General features: G+C 39.4%; 1 protein-coding gene across 6 annotated transcripts in view; it reads left to right on the forward strand.

Moving 5' to 3' along the window:
- The window catches only part of piezo1 (piezo type mechanosensitive ion channel component 1 (Er blood group)), a 59,008-nt gene that overhangs the window by 786 nt on the left and 41,365 nt on the right, over positions 1-16,857 (forward strand). The gene's annotated exons all lie outside the window — the stretch shown is intronic.

Raw genomic sequence — 16,857 nt, forward strand, 5'->3', positions numbered from 1 at the left:
AGTTATCGTTTTTAAACTCAAATCTCAGTCCTGTTTGGTGCTGTCTCTGCCCTCGGCTGTGGGACGTAAATACGGGCACTAGACCATCTGATGGTTGAACAGATACGTTTTTCTCAAAGAATAATCCCTTGTACTCAGATGACTAACAAATGACCTGTAGTTCTGACTGTGTTCTTCAGAATAATTCTGTCTTATTTGAAGGTAACCTCAGCCTCGTTGCTTGCATTGCCTCAGCTTGAGCATCTTGCAGACAGCAATAGAGGATAATAGGATGAAGTCTCTTCCATTTCCATTCCATGGTCAACTCTGCTCAATTATTACCATTAATGATATCATTCACAATGCAGATTTAAACGTGCAATCACACTAAAATGTCCTTCCCATTCATTGGTATAAGGAAAGACGGAGAACAGTTATTGACCTTGTGTTATGCTTAAGATGCCTTTGATAGGATACTAAGGTGGTGTGTGTGTGTGTGTGTGTGTGTGTGTGTGTGTGTGTGTGTGTGTGTGTGTGTGGAGGATTTCTTTGTTACAGTGCCACAGGACAGACTCTGCCACAGCTTTATAGAACAGTTTCCTGTCCACAACAATTTTGTGCATGCAGCCATGTGGCAAAATCGCAGCTTTTGGATATTTCCAGCATTTACAAGTGTATAACGACTCTTTTATGACATGGCACATGTTAACTAACAACTTAACGGCTCAAGCCTGTGTGCATGGCACACAGGATCCCTATGAGGTTCACCAATGTGGTTTCACTCCACATTCTGCCCTTCCTGCTTGTTGCATACATATGACTGTATGTATTTACAGTCTATGGTTGAATATGGTGATTCTGTCTGCCTGTTATAGTCCTTAGGCTCTTTTTGCACTCACGGGGCTGTGATACGTTGGAGTAGATGTCCATTCCCTTTCCATGTGATCCGAACCTTTTCCAAGGCTCTGTGAGAAGGGGAGCATGGTATGGAAAATCTGATATTTAAGAGTGTATATAGTGGAAGCGTGCGAGTGAGTACATTTTATAAACACAAACAACAAAATGGTTAATATTCTAAACATGAAAAAGTTGCATCTTAATAAAGGCTCTTGTGGATGAAAGAACTGAGACACACAACCGCAGCCAGACAGTGATGAGCAACCTCCTAACTTCCAGTTGATTTGAACATACTTTATTAGTCATCCACAGAATGGCAGCTGTTTCATAAGCGTGTGAAAGCTGTGTTAATCTATGAACAACTTTCAGGAATCCTGAAATTATAGTTCGCACACACACACACACACACACACACACACACACACACACACACACACACACACACACAAAATGTTCCATTCCACACTTGGACTGCACCTTCATTGAATGTGGCTCACAGCTCACTGCTTCAGTTTTGATGAGTACCACTGAACTGTTTTCCCCTCCTTGCTATGTGAGGTGCTGATTAAAACACAGAGACAGAAAGGAGTTCACTGTTAGGGGAGGGGGAATTTGCTGCTTTGTAATCAGTGGTTGGATAAATTAGGTGACATTGGTGTTAAAATGAAGAGTTGAAATCAACATGGCTGGGTTTTGCCACACAACAGTCTTAGGGTTGGCAGAGAGTGCAAGATGAAGTCGTTTTGCACACTAAAAGTGCAAAAGGTACACTGTTAGAGAATGCACTTTTTACTAAACCAAGATTGCTGAGTATTGCTAGTTTTTTTATTTTGAAATGTTCAACTTTGTGTGTAGAAGTGTTTCTGAACGAGAGGGAAAAGAGAGCAATGGAGAGACAGAGAGAGGGTGTGTTTGTGTCTCCTGACAGGATGTCACTAAAGCAGTGTTCAATACGTCACAAGTTTCTACTGAGTGAAAGGAAGTGAAACATGCCAGTGAAGCTGGCCAAGAAGTTGTCACACACACACACACACACACACACACACACCAAGTTATCAGCTGGTATATAAATCACATAAAGTAAAGCCCCTTCCCGTAAAGTGAATTGTTTTATTTCTGACTTCAGTGTCAGTGCGACTTTAAGGGCAGAAGTTAGATACAATGAATGTCTTAGTGCCACTTTGCCTAAAACAACACATTTGGCACTACATCAAAATATGAAGAAAATGGTTTCTTCACAATATAACAAGGTAGGGAGGAAGTTTACCACCAGTACAGCTGAGCCATTCTCTACACATTTTAGGGACAAAAGAGGGACAGGAAAAGCCTGTATGTCTCCCTTCTCTGTTGTGTTTTGGTATTACTCTCACAAGATGGAAAGTTTTAGTTCAGTTACAATTTTATTATTGACCCCTTCTGTTGCTCGCTTTAAGAGAGTCACATAGACACGTGGCGCTCTGACAGCAGGCACCAAGCACACAATGAAAAAAAGATTTGATGTAGAACTTTGCACACAGTTCCCTCCATTTATGACACGGCTCTGTTCAATACTTAGTTGGCTATTTATGCAGAGCAACAGTCACCATTGACAGTAGGATAAAATATGTTAAAAACAGTATTCTATAGAGAAATCTAAAAAACTGGAGATAGCACATGAAGTAAACACGTAGTAGAACATGGTATGGGATATGGGGTTAGTGGTGTTTAAAGACTCCCACATGACAAATCAGATAAATTCAATCAGATGAAGTGCTGCTTCATGGGGATGTGTTCTGTATAATGAGAGTTATGAAAGCTAGTTAAGCTCAATTAATAAATTATGAATTTTCAAAAGTAATTAGACGTGTAATAAGTGGGATAATGTATAGTCAGGGGGATAGTTATCGTGGGGGAACCCCTTCAGGGTGAGCAATACCCCTCAGCTTTGGAACGGGGTCCTCCTCACTCTGTCGGGTTTCCATGGTTACTATAGCCTACATTATCCCTAACATAAGACACACACAAGGCCACACTGAAAGGTTCATGACTTTTAAAAAAGTATGTGCTATGGCCTCCGCAGTAACCAGATTTAAACTAAACAGAACTATGGGACATAGTTTCACCTCCAGCAGAGTTCCTCTCACTTTATGAAAGGAGCAGCTGGACCGAGGACATTATCCCTGACTAAGAATCTGTCCGTTGGGTTTTCTTTCATTGGTGTCCTCAAGGCCCAGCTCATTTAACTTAAATGTTCTATATTTAGACCAATCTGCTGGTTGGTTTATGTTTTGTGCGCTCATGTGACCCTGCTAAACTACCATGGCAGAGTGGAACTGAACTGATTTCTACTGACAGTGATAGCTGATATGTTTGGATAACTTGATGGATGAACGTAGCCGGTGTGAAGCAGCCCGCTTGGTATTTAGTACTCCACTAAATAGTCTTATATTTGATTAAAAAAAAGTTAACCTTAATTTGAGAGACCTAATGGAGTGGAATTAAAAGTGAAATCAATGTCATAAGGCAGATGGTTGTGGTTTTAGGATCCTTTTAAATGTAAAGTTGCTACATGGTGGACGTTGACATGCTGTTCACCCCCAGGATTCTTTAAGACTGTAACTTTTATTTAAACAGCATTTTGATGACTAGGCCTTTATCTTTGACACATAACAGTCAAACCTGAATGGATTAACAACCTACATGCCACCACGGTGATGATAGCCTGTCTGACATGATGTGCTAAGAGTGGTCTTGGTGCTGATGTTGGCAACATCAATAAAACGGATCAAGTATCATCCAGAGACCACAAGTTAAAATTATTTCCAGTCCCTTAGTCACGGCTGGTGTTAAATAGGACACAAATCTTCACAAGGCCTGTAGAACAACCTAGTAAAAATGTACACTGCAGCCTCCAATGTGTATGACTGTGTCTGTGTTTTAACAGAGCAACTGAGCTGATACAAAGAAAAATGATCATAAACGATCATATGATCAAATTTTACATCATTGTAAAAAGTGCTGGCGCCCCTTAAATCAAATTTAAATAAATAACTCTCTTCCCGTTTTGAAAATGTTTGTGTTATGTTTATATGGTATATTGCTAAGCCAATGAGTCATTCCACACAAGAGCAGTTTAACAAGACTTCATGGCTCGGTGAGAAATACTCAGAGTGTGTGTGATGTGAGCTGTGGGGTGTGTGGGAGTGGGACAGAGGAGGAAGGATGAGTGCACATGGGTTCGAAGCTAATCCTCTCTTCAGACAGAAGGAATGGCTGAGATCTGATCATTAGCGGCAAAGTTTGAGCTTTCACCCCGACACTATCTGAAGAACGAGTTGCTGCTCTACTGACTGTATTTCCTAAATAATGTCTCGACAACCTCTTCTTGACTTTACTAAGCTAAGTCAGATTTTCCAACAGGCTGGCTTCTTTTTCCTCCTCAGTTTTAATTGGGAAGACATGCTGCTGCATGTTTGGGCCAATATGCTCGGAGTGTGGCACGTTCTGAGAGTTCAATGCCAGGACAGAGTCTACTCCAAAACTCTGACTGGCCCATCTGCAACGGAGCATTAACTCATGGAATATATGACCGCCAAATTGACTTTCTGGAAAAGTATAGATGTAATGTAAACATATATATATCAGGACAAAGGTTGTTAAATTACTGCGGTGACTGGTAGGGGTCAAAGGCTTGGTTAAATAAATAAACGTTTTTTTCATTGTCATGGAGTAACACTTAATAAAGACATTATAGTTGTGGACATTAACATCATGGTAAAAGATGTCATCTATTTTTCTTACTCCACACTTCCACCAGCTTTTTACACACTCGTTGCTTTGCAGTCTTCCGGCTGATGACTCCAACAGAAGATATAATGAGTGGATAGTTGTCCTTTCTCTGACTTGTAAAACGCATGTGAGCCAGCATGTACTTGACAGGAACACCTGAAACATACTCGTCAGCAAAGTAATGAGCTGTGCTGCTGTGCTTTTGTACTGAAGCAGTTTTTGCATGTTTTATCTTTCTGTAGTTGGGCTCTACTTTGACACTGGCATGGACTGGTAGTGTTTACAAAGTATGCAGATTAGCCCGAACAGATTATGTTGATTAGTAACAAAGAAGTGTGTGCTTTTTTTGTCCAGCTTTTTCATCAACTGTTCTCTTGACATCACAACAAAACTTCATTTGTGAAATTCACATCAAAAACAAACGTGGCAAGCAGACATCACAAAAAAAGTCATCAACCATGCAAACACATCATAAAACAATAACACAGTGTAGTGATCACTCTAAAACAGTGCAGTAAAGTCAGTGCATGCCACACAACATCTGGTTCAAGTCCTGGAATAAAACACATTTACTACAGCAGCTCCTTACTGGTCACCATCTCTGCATGCACACTCTGTAGATGACCCAGAATGCAATAGTGAGACTGGTCTTCAAACATCTTAAAGCGACAAAAACAGCTCTTTTCTATCTAAACTACCTGATTGAAGTCTACACTCCCTCCCACCCACTACGCTCTGCCAATAAAAATCTTCTGTTACTCCCATCACAACAGGACCTTAAGTCACATTCGAGTTGAGCATCTCTGAGACTCACTTTAATATTTATATTAACGATAATAGATATAATGCTGATATTAATAGTTGTAGCTCTTAGATTCACTTTAACATTAAGAATAATGATAGTAGATGTAAGGCTGATATTATAGTTGTAGCAGTTGGAGTGAGGAGAGGGGCCTGATAACTACAGGCTCTACCTCCCATAGTACATTTAGAGACTGTAGGTACCACGAGCAGGCCTGATAGCTGAAGGCTCTACCTCCCATAGTACATTTAGAGACCGTAGGTACCACGAGCAGGCCTGATAACTGAAGGCTCTACCTCCCATAGAACATTTAGAGACCGTAGGTACCACGAGCAGGCCTGCATTCTGGGAGTGTAAAGTCCTCGAAGGGAAATACTGCTCTATTAGCTCTTTAAGATAAGATGGTACCAGGCCATGAAGAGCTTTGTAAATGGGAAGAAGGATTTTAAATTCTATTCTAGCTTTTATAGGGAGCCAGTCCAGACAAGACAATGCAGCAGGATTGTGGTCCATTTTCCTAGTTCTAGTCCGTACACAAGCTGCAGCATGTAATTGAGTCTGAATCGTGTGTGGAAACAGTGGAATATCATAGTTTTGTTTGATTAGGTTTGTCTTACCGTGCTTGGTTATAGAAAGGCGCAGTGAGTAAGTGTAAGTAAGAAAAACTGTAAACTGGTGTCAGCCATGATGGATTTTGTATAAAATTCCAGTATTTCCAAATGTGCACATGGATAGTGGTATTCAGTATACAAGGATTTGTATGTAGATGTTTCACTAAAACGTCTTAACCACATGGCTTGTAATACAAGGTGAAGTAGTGTTTGTCTGTTTTGGTGGTGTTACGTTTGGATGTTAAGGTATTAGCTAATTTCTAGAATTCATTAAAAGTAAATAATTTCAATATCCCTGCATGTACTTGTAACTTTGGCTTTTTGGTGCTGAAAGACCGTTGAGAAACTTTTGTGACTCTTTTTTGTGTGCCTTTGTCAGACCAAATTTCAATTTTAACCCTGAAATGTCAAGAAGTTATGGGCAAGTTTCCAAAAATATCCAAATATTAGGCCCCTAAATGATGGTTGGAAATCTAGACAGTTTGCCTTCATCTTTTGGAAAATGCTCCTGCAGGTTATGTCAGATTTCCGTCTTATTACTGTTATTGTCATGCATGTTTGATATGTATGCTTTTACTATCATGGAAACTGTACAAATGAACACAGGGGCCATGATGTAACCATGCGGCCAGAGAAGTGTTAAGATGCACACAGGAGACCAATGATTTTAACATCAACTACCATTAAATTACCTTGAGCACAACTTTTGCAACATGCTTAGTAATTACACTGCGGTGGTGTGTATGTGTATGTGTAACAGAGGTAGGATGAGTGTAAAATATAAACGTCTGTTTGGCCATTTTCTTTCCACAATAACAGGAAAGCTGGTCAGCATGAACTAAACTATGTGCGAAAACACACACACACACACACACACACACACACACACACACACGCACACACACAAAATGTTCCATTCCACACTTGGACTGCACCTTCATTGAATGTAGCTCACGGCTCACTGCTTCAGTTTCGATGAGTTCCACTGAACTTTTTCTCCTGGCTTTGCGACATGCTGATTAAAACACAGAGACGGAATACACTTCACTGTAAGGGGAGTGGGACTGTGCAGTGGTTGCACACATCAGGATCTCTGACATTACAGTTCAGAGTTGATATCAACATGTCTTAGAGATGGCAAAGAGTCAAGAGTTTAAGGCCTTTTGCACATTAAAATGTATATAAGAGATATAATTTATATTGTAAGAGAATTCCGTGTTTTCAAATTCCATTGTAAATTCAGAATGTGGCGCTGCACTCTTTCCTTTTTTATTGTTTGACCTTTTTTTGGGATAGGCAATAGATGGTAAATGTTAAATGGACTTGAGCTTGTATAGCGCTTTTCTAGTCTTCCGACTACTCAAAGCGCTTTACACTGCATGTCACACCCACCCATTCACACACTGATGGTAGTGGTTGCTATGTAATATCATCCATCAGAAGTAACTAATCCCATTCATACACCGCCACTGAAGCAGCTGGAGCAATTCATGGTTAAGTGTCTTGCCTAAGGACACATCGGACATGTTGCCCAGCTGGGGATTGAACCCTTGAACTTCAGGTTGAGAGACGACGACTCTACCAACTGAGCCACAGCCGCCCCAAATATAGTGCAATGCGAGGAGTCAGAGTGGACCTGAACCTGCCAGTGTAACGAGTGCTTTAGCCTCTGTACATGCGGCGCCTGCTCTACCAGCTGAGCTAAACAAGTTCCCCCTGCAATCTGTTCTATGAGAGTAAACCAGAATTGGGAGTCAACGTTTCAAGGGATTAGTTTTTCTAAAATAAGGGTTGCTCATCTCTCCTAAAAGGTTCTCATTCCCACTTTTTGTAGGTGGCTGCTTGTTTAGCGACTCTTAAAGATATAGGTTTTCATTGTTTGACTTACTAGCAATTAGCTAACTTGTTAGCAAGTTCAACCAGAAGAAGTTCGAATAGTAGCCAATTGAGAGTTGGCATATCGCCTTCAGCAAAAGTGGAGACGGACATTTTTCTGTCCATTAGTTGATTCTCCCCCGGTGCTTACACTGGGACAAGGACAGTAGTCCAAATGAAAGGCCATATCAAGCTATACCGTAGCTTGACTTACTGTAACTGTACATGTAAACAAACTAAGTGTGCTAGAAAAGGACACCCAGATATGACTCAACACAGGTAACTTAGCAGTCAAATTTGAATTTGAAGGCCTCTGAACAGGTGGTTGTATTTGACCGAAAAAAGGCTGGTCACTCAGGGAAGAAAGGGAATATTCAGACATTTCAAGTCATGGTTTCAGCTCTCGAACCTTGTTGTTCTCTCCAAGATTCAGGGAGGCGCATTTAAGGGTTTTAAGAGTCGCAGTTAAGTACATAATGGGTAGCCTTCTGCAGCTTGAGGCTTGCCAAGCCAGAAAATACTCAAAGCATACACCAGAAAAGAGTTGATTTGTTATATCCAGTTTTCCTCATTGCAACACTCACATCTGATATATACATTGAGAAAATTATCTGATACTTTTTATTCCATTTGTTTTTCCCATGTCGTGCTTTTCAGTTAACTGAGCCATTTTTTTTATTTTACTTGACAATTTAGGATTGTATTGTAAACAGTTCTCTTTACTGATTCGCAGCTCAACACACCAGTTACTGTGTTCTCAGATTGTAGACATGGATCTAAAAAATCTCAAATCTGGCTCTTCCTCCATTATCTTCTCCACTTTCTATTACTTGTTTGTGTTTCTTTGATATGCTAGTTGAACAACCATACACGATAGGGGTGCAAACGAGTACTCGGGTACCCGATACTATAATAACCCGATAATATAATTTCATATTTGAACGTTAATACAAAGGCCTATTACTAACAATTATTAAAATCCTGAAGATTCAAATTAATCAATAGATACAGTCGGCATCGCGTCATATTTGGGGGCGGGGCCTCCCGTGGGGGAAAAGAATCACAGAAAAAAAGAACTACAAAGCGATTACTCGAGTACTCACTTTAACAATGGGAAGAGTAATCGATTAGAGAAAATTTTGCATTTCTGCACCCCTAATACACGATGTCTTTTCCCATGTAAGGAGCTGTAAACTGAGTGAAACTGTTTTGGAAATTTGCTGTAGGTTTGGCATTTTAATGCAGTATGTTCCTTTGTAGCAGGAAATGTTTCCTATGAAGACTGTGAGAAAATTAAGAGATTTACGAGTGTTGTAAATAAAGTGTTGTAAGTAAATGTTTTGGAACAAACTGTAATCTTGGTGTCGAGTAGGAAATGTGCTCGATTTATTTTCTATAGCAGAATTGATGTTGGGGATGTGTACTTGAGTTACAGAACAGGATGTGATAATTGTGTTGCAAAAGAACTTGCAAACAATAGACTTGTGCAAATATTTCTACACTTCATTGCGTCCCAAAAGTGAAATCATGAGGATAGTTATTAGCTTTTCACTTCCATGACAAAAATAGTACCATGCAGTGTTGAGGAATAGAGAGTAAGGTGGAAGGAAACGTGACACTGGCCTGAGAGGGGCTGCACTCTGGAAGTGGAACAGAGTGTGTAAGCCACAACATAGCATACATTTATTAAAGTCATATTATGATTTTTCTGGTTTTATATGCTCTTTAGTGTGTTTTCCAAGTGTCTTGTGCATGTTTAGGCACATCTATTTGCAAAAATTCAAAGTCTGCGTAAACGCGGCTTCTCCTACGTTCTCCTGTTAGCTGTAGCATTAGCTGCATGTAACACTCGGTTCTAGCCCCCCTCGAAAAAAAATTGCCAGTGTGACGTCTTGTCAGTGTGATATCACTGGTCTAAGCCCATTGGCTCATTGTGGCAAGCCCAGCTGCTCATGTTGCACGCCCATTAACTTCTGTAGCATGCTCACGATATGCCGTAGCCTGCGGTAGCACAGTAGTGCTAAGGTGCTAATGTTTATGCTCCCTTGGAGCCAAAGTGGCTGCATTCCCAATATGGTAAAAGGGGCGGGACATTTCTGAGAACCATGCTGAGCGACTGACCAATTACGGCAGAGCCAACAGGCCGACCAATCAGATCAGACTTGGCACACGTGGGGACTCTGAACGTGGGCACTTCAGAGCCTTAGAGAGAGAGTCAGAAGCGAGCCGGTGCATGGAGCGGCAGTACATGAAAACAGACACTTTTTTCAAACTTTAGCTATTGTGAACATACTTTAGTAGGTACATAGATTAAATATACGAACCCCAAAAAGGGCATAATATGGGCTCATTTCCACCTTTCCTTACCCATGTCACACATTTGAAAAGTCCCTTTGCTAGCTAAATGATGCTCAGTGTCCCATTACATAAATTGCACTTTCATTTTTAGAAATGTGTTTTAGGATCTAGAATAAGAATTACGCCTGTACATGGCAGAGGCAAATACAGTGCAAGCAATCCGTTTTTTAAAGCTGTGTCATTGTACAAGAATGCATGACAGACTGTAAACCTTACAAACCAAGACTCATGACCACAAAGTAGACGTGCAGTTGAGGTGCAGCGCTGGTGGCTGTAGTCAGCCTATTTTCAGCCTGTTTGGCCCTGATTTGTGACCGGGGCTGTTAGAAAGAGAGAGACAGAGACTTAAGAGACTGCAAGCAAAAGAAAAAAGATGAATTCCAACTTTAGAGATTCCAACACTACTTTACATGAGAATGAGAGATGGTCATGTAACCTGTCAGTGTTTTGATATGTGAACTAGGGGTGCAGAAATGCAACATTTTCTCTAATCGATTACTCTTCCCATTGTTAAAGCGAGTACTCGAGTAATCGTTTTGTAGTTCTTTTTTTTCTGTGATTCTTTTCCCCCACGGGAGGCCCCGACTCCGCCGACTGTATCTATTGATTACAGTAATTTGAATCTTCGGGATTTTGATAATTGTTAGTAATAGGCCTTTGTATTAACGTTCAAATATGAAATTTCTTACTTCAACATACAGCAAAACTCAAATAAAAATTCACACAGACGTATCTTATGACCGTTTTAACACTTTATTATAATTAGAGCAGTGAGTGTGGCGAGCGGACGTGCAGACGTCAATGCGCACTCATCGCACGTTGAAGCTGTTTTGACAGCAACATTCTGTTAACAGAGACTACAGTCTGCAGTGTAGAGCACACTTTACTCAGGTAAATGAAGTTACAATAGAACAGGTGAACGATTTAAGTGTCTGTCTGTTTCATCTTTCTCCTCTGTGCGTAATGACACACTCGCTCAATCTTGCTCGTCCGTCCGCTATGAGCTATTTCTCCCTATAAGGTTGTTCCTTTTTGTAGTTATCAAAAGATTTTCAAATAATCATCTAAAATTCCAAAATATAGGAAAACATCTAGTTATGCTGCTCTGTCCTGGATGATCAAACGTCATTGGTTTGGCGGGGTAAAGCGGTAATCGCAAAGTGAAAGTCCTTCTTTTTCTGTAGACTAAAAAGACAATTTGAACTGAACTTTAGTAGATCATATTTCATATTTCTTTTGGTGTTACGTGTAACTTCAGAAAATTACAATATGCAACCAAGTTGACAAATCATATATTATATGATTCCATCTGAAGAATGTGGATCTAGGAGGTTTTGAGCAACTTCAGTTGTTGTGAGCCTCTATTATAAAGGAGGATTTTGTAGAAAATAACCTCAACCCAGTTGGAGAAAGAGACATAGGCAGAGATCAGAGCGCTGGAATGAGGTGTTGCAACATCTCCTACCACAGCCTGCCAAGAGATATGGAAAGACAAATAAAACCATAACAGCTGTTGCATCAGAGACCAAACAGAAAAAAAAGAGAATACCCTGTGCCTGAATATATGCAGAGGAAAAAACAGGAGCAAGAGGGTGGAGTCGTGTGGAGAGATAGGTTTGGTGGTTAGTAAACAGTGTTATCATGTCCGTCCATAGACATCATTTTGGGTGTGTTTGATGATCAGCTGGGCTGCAGGGTGGAGCTCCCTCGCATGCTGCTTGTAATGTATGTTGGGACTGATATAACATTTCTGATCTGCTCTGAGAATCATAGTTTTATGACGAAAGTCCATCAGCTTCTGTGCTTCTGTGCCTGTTTTTCTGTTTAACTGTGTTTCTGACAGATTTGGAGAATCAGGGTCTAGTTTTTTTTATTGAAATTTAATTGAAATTCATATTTGGGGGATGATTAATGTAAAAGTCCTAGAGACATTGGATAGAGTCCTCGAATCAGATCATCAAACAAAATTAGAGCTTGTCATTAATAACCGTGCTGACAATGACCGCATTTAAACCGTTCTGTTTGTTTTCTCGACGTTGTTTCAATGCACTCCTGCTACACTACACCTTTAGAACTTTAAGAAACTAGTGACAATTTATTGAATTTCTTTATTTCAATCAAATACTTAATTTTAAAGAACGGTGTTAAAAATAACAATAGAAGTTCTAATATAACACTTTTCTTTTAGGGCAAGCCCAGATTTAATCTTTGTAATGCTGTTTTGTTTTTGTATAAAATTTGTTGGGGGTTTAAATCTACAGCAAAGTTTATTTCAGTCAGATAACTCACATTTGCATTTGTTTAAATATTTGCTGCAGCAGCACATCATATAGTTTGTGTTTGGCATCTAGGCTCCAACCTCGTCACTCCTCACATATATTTTACATGCAGAAACTTGAGAAGTGATGGGATGATGATACCTAAAACCCCCGTCAGAGCCTACAGGTCGATGCTGGGGTGGTGGTGGTGGGTGGTGCAGGACAGAGCTGGCAGAAATAGAATAGAAAGAGAAGGGAAATCTTGCAGCTAGACCGCTCACTGAAAGTCGGTTTGTCAGGTGACACTGGATAATGACACATGTCAAGTTTGAAATCGTCAAAAACTGTATTTTATTGATTGCATAGATGTGGGGACATGTAAGGTAGTGTGGTCAGAGGGTATGTTGAGGGTCCCATCAGTGGACATTTATTTACAAGTGCAACCAGGAAAGATGCAAAACAACAACAACAACAAAAACATAAATGTGAACTGAAAACTGAGAATAAACAAACTCATCACAGCTTAAGTCCTGGTGTCTGTTCCTGACCCGTTTTACCCCCACAGCTCACAAACGACTCTCCTTTATAGAACCCAACCTCCCCAATTACCAGCACCTGGCTCTAACCATCCTCCTTACAGGTTGGGGACACAAATCATCATAAAATAGAAAAAAACAATACAGACACAAAACCACTTCGGCAGATACATTTCCCACGGTACTTTAAGGCATCACAACATGCGCTATTCTTGCCATAAGGATCACACATTAAAGAAATATTATATTAAAGCCAAAATATCCAAATCAATAGCAATACTGAATAAAGCCAAAGACCTACTAAATCAAACCTCCCTGTATACATTGTACTGCTCCTTCATACTGTGTATGGGGGAACACATACAAAACAAATACACATCCAATCTTCATCCTGCAAGAAAGAGCTATACGAATTATACCTAAAACCACTTACAGAGAACCAACAAATCCATTATTTATTAAACTAAGAACACTAAAATTTCAAGATTTCATTGACTATAAAACTATTCAAATGATGTACAAAGCAAACTATCAGCAATTGCCTCACGGTATCCAGGAGTTGTTCCAACCGAGAGAAAGCAAACATAAGTTGAGAGAAACCTGTATATTCAAGAAACCACCAATCAGAACTAATGCAAAACTTCACAACTAAGGGTGTTAGTCTGTAGAACAAGCTGAAAAAATGCAACACTATATTTAAATTAAAAAAACTCTTCAGGAATAAAAGATTGAATAGATACGAGCTGGAGCTGTTTTCTATTTGGTTATTTCTTGGCTGATGGTCATGCTTAATATTTTCCCATTATTTTGTTGTTTTGTCTAAAAACTTAATTTGTTTTGGCCAACAAGTCCAACATCATACACTGATTGATGAAAACATTTTTATTTTTCTGTGAATAATCCACAAAAATAAGAAGGGGTAGGACCAGAAAAGTTTTGAACTTCTTCCTATCCCTTTTGAACATGAACTATATTATTTGAGTTATTTATTTGTTGTATTGGATCCTGAGGATCCAGTTTGTTTTTTTGTTTTGTTTTTTTCCTTTTTATTTTGTGTTTGTACTGTTAGCAGCTTACCCCTCAGACATTGTATCGTCTTTGATGGCATTGCTGACTTCACAGAAAGCTTAAATGTAATAGAAATCAAGTATAACTCTTTGAGTCATGACTGTCTACAATGGATGTAACACCCAAGTCCCACTGTCTGTGATGTTTTCCGAGTTGTCCGAGTCCTATCTTCAGTTTGTTTACATCGTCGGGACGGCCGGCTGACTCCTCCCCTCGTGTATAAAAGTAGTTTAATTGAGGGACTAGCGAAAAGAAGAATAACATACTGTACTCACTGCTTAACTGCGTTTATAGATCACGGTCATTTCGGGTAAATTTACATACAGTGTGAAGATACGAGCATAATAAAGATTGCTAGCATTAGCATGCTAACACAACAATGCAGCGCAAGTTGTTTTGGTTTCATGCTGGTGCTCAAGGGCGACATCTGCTGGATCAAAAAATCGCATATAAAGACAGGGAAACAAGGGGCAGCCCCCTTTTCTGCGTAATTCCCGCGACATGTAAGTTCGTTTGTAGACAAAGGAAATTACTTAGGCTAACTTACAATAACTGTAAAACTACGAAATAAAACTACTAATAAAGGTACTAGAATTACAAACTATGTTTTTCTGTCATTGTTATTATTATGTTAACCTGCATTAAGAAAAGATGGAAATATCAACTAAATATAGCCTCAGTAACACTACTCAAAACAATAGTATCGTGTATTTGTGCTATTTTAGGAGTTCATGGTTAACATAACAGGTGATTAAACAAACATAAAACAAATACATAAATAACATTAACTGGAATATATATGACCTAAGTGACAAATAGCCTTGTTGAGACCACTTTGACACAGGACATTACCTGTAGGCTTTAATAGGTTCATCTTGTTGTTCCACCTGTTATTGTGTTGTTACAATTATTGTTGTTTAATTATTATTTCTATTTAGAGGTGGGCGATATGGGAAAAATATCATATCACGATTTTTTTTGGGCAAAATCACGATCATGATTTTTTTTCATACTGATCTTTAGACAAATTTGTAAGTTACTGACCAGTTCAACCAAACTTATTTGCCTGTATAATGTTTTTAAATGCACAAAAACTGCGCTGACAAGTTTAGTCTATTTGAAAAACATCTTTGTAGGAGGTCTGGAGGTCTCACCCAGAACATCTTTAGCAACAGAAATGTCTTTCCCTCGATTTGATCAATATTTATGCACAATTTGAAGGTTTTCCTCACCACTTTGAAATTAGGATTTAGTTATGTGTCCTCTTTTTATGTTCATCAGGAACATTTTCACACAGTGATGCATTCATTTAAAAACATGTAGACTTCAAGTTCTTGTGTTTCTGTTCTATTTAGCCCTGCAGAGTTCCTACAGCTGTAGTTTCATATCGGCTCTGCAGTCTTTGTTGTTTTTTATGACATCATTGGACTAACTTTAGTTTTGTTTATATATAATCAAACATAATACAGAATGTGTTCATTCTGTGACACATGATCAAAGTAAGTTTTACTGAAAGAAGAGTTTAATTCATAGAGGGGGCGGGACATCGTTGATTGACAGACAGACAGTCACCATGGTTACTCACTCTCACCTGCCTGCTGCTTTGTAACGTCGTTTAGTGTAATCCCTATAAATTCACTTATCACAACAAGTGAGCTTCGGGTGGAGAAGCTTGATAATTAACTTTTAAAAACTGAGAGAGAGCAGAAAACACCGACAGCAACATTTTAAACAATCTGTCAAATCTGTCTGTCTCTCTGCAGACTGTGTCGCTATCTGAGATGTAATCTTAACTGTGCAAACTATGCAAATATGTTAACTGTTGCTCACTCCGTGTTGGTTTTGGAAAATATCAGAACATTTGCATATAACCGGGATGGAGTTGTTTTTGCGGACTTCACTTTTAAGTTTCGTTTTTACCGTTGCGGAGCAAAAACGCGTCTGTGTCGGAGCATAAACTGCAGCATGATAGAATAAACACATGAGCCCGGTTCTACGATCTCTCTGCTTTGGTAGATCGTCAGCACGTTAAAATCCTTCACGATCTAAGATTGTTATATCGCCCACCACTATTTCTATTATTGTCTTTTTCCTTTGTTATTTGACTTTTAATGATGTAATTTGTGTTTATATTCATTTCATGCTCGTATGAGGGGACACCAGGAAGGGTAGTTGCTACTTTGTTAGTGGATAGTCAAATAAATCAATAAAATCCGTGCAGCTGGAGTTGTCTGTCTGAAATAGCTCACAGGCGTGGTCTCATGTACTCTGGATATGCTATGGTAATCCTTTTTTTCCCAAAAAATCCAAATCATTTTTCACTTTTGAAACAAATTCAACCCTCCTGATATCAAGTGCTACGACTTTAATGATGATGATGGTCTCCATATTATTGATGATGATGATGGTTGTGACGATGGTTTTTGTTTGATAACGATGACTTATAAGATGGTTTCTATACTGATTAGAGCTCTCAAGAACTGCCGTCAATGTTGTGCTTTGCCTCTGGTCACTTCCTGTCAGCACCTGTGTGTCCAATCAGACTCAAAGCTGATCGTCTGCTCTTACTGACATTGTTTCCTTTTTTTCTAGATCCTTGCTTGTGTTGTACTTACTCTCTGATGTACGTCGCTTTGGATAAAAGCGTCTGCTAAGTGAATTGTAGAATTGTAGAAGTGATTGCCACAGAGGACCGGAGGCCCAAT

This window comes from Labrus mixtus, chromosome 6 (genome assembly GCF_963584025.1).
Source record: "Labrus mixtus chromosome 6, fLabMix1.1, whole genome shotgun sequence".
In the NCBI taxonomy this organism is placed as follows: Eukaryota; Metazoa; Chordata; class Actinopteri; order Labriformes; family Labridae; genus Labrus; species Labrus mixtus.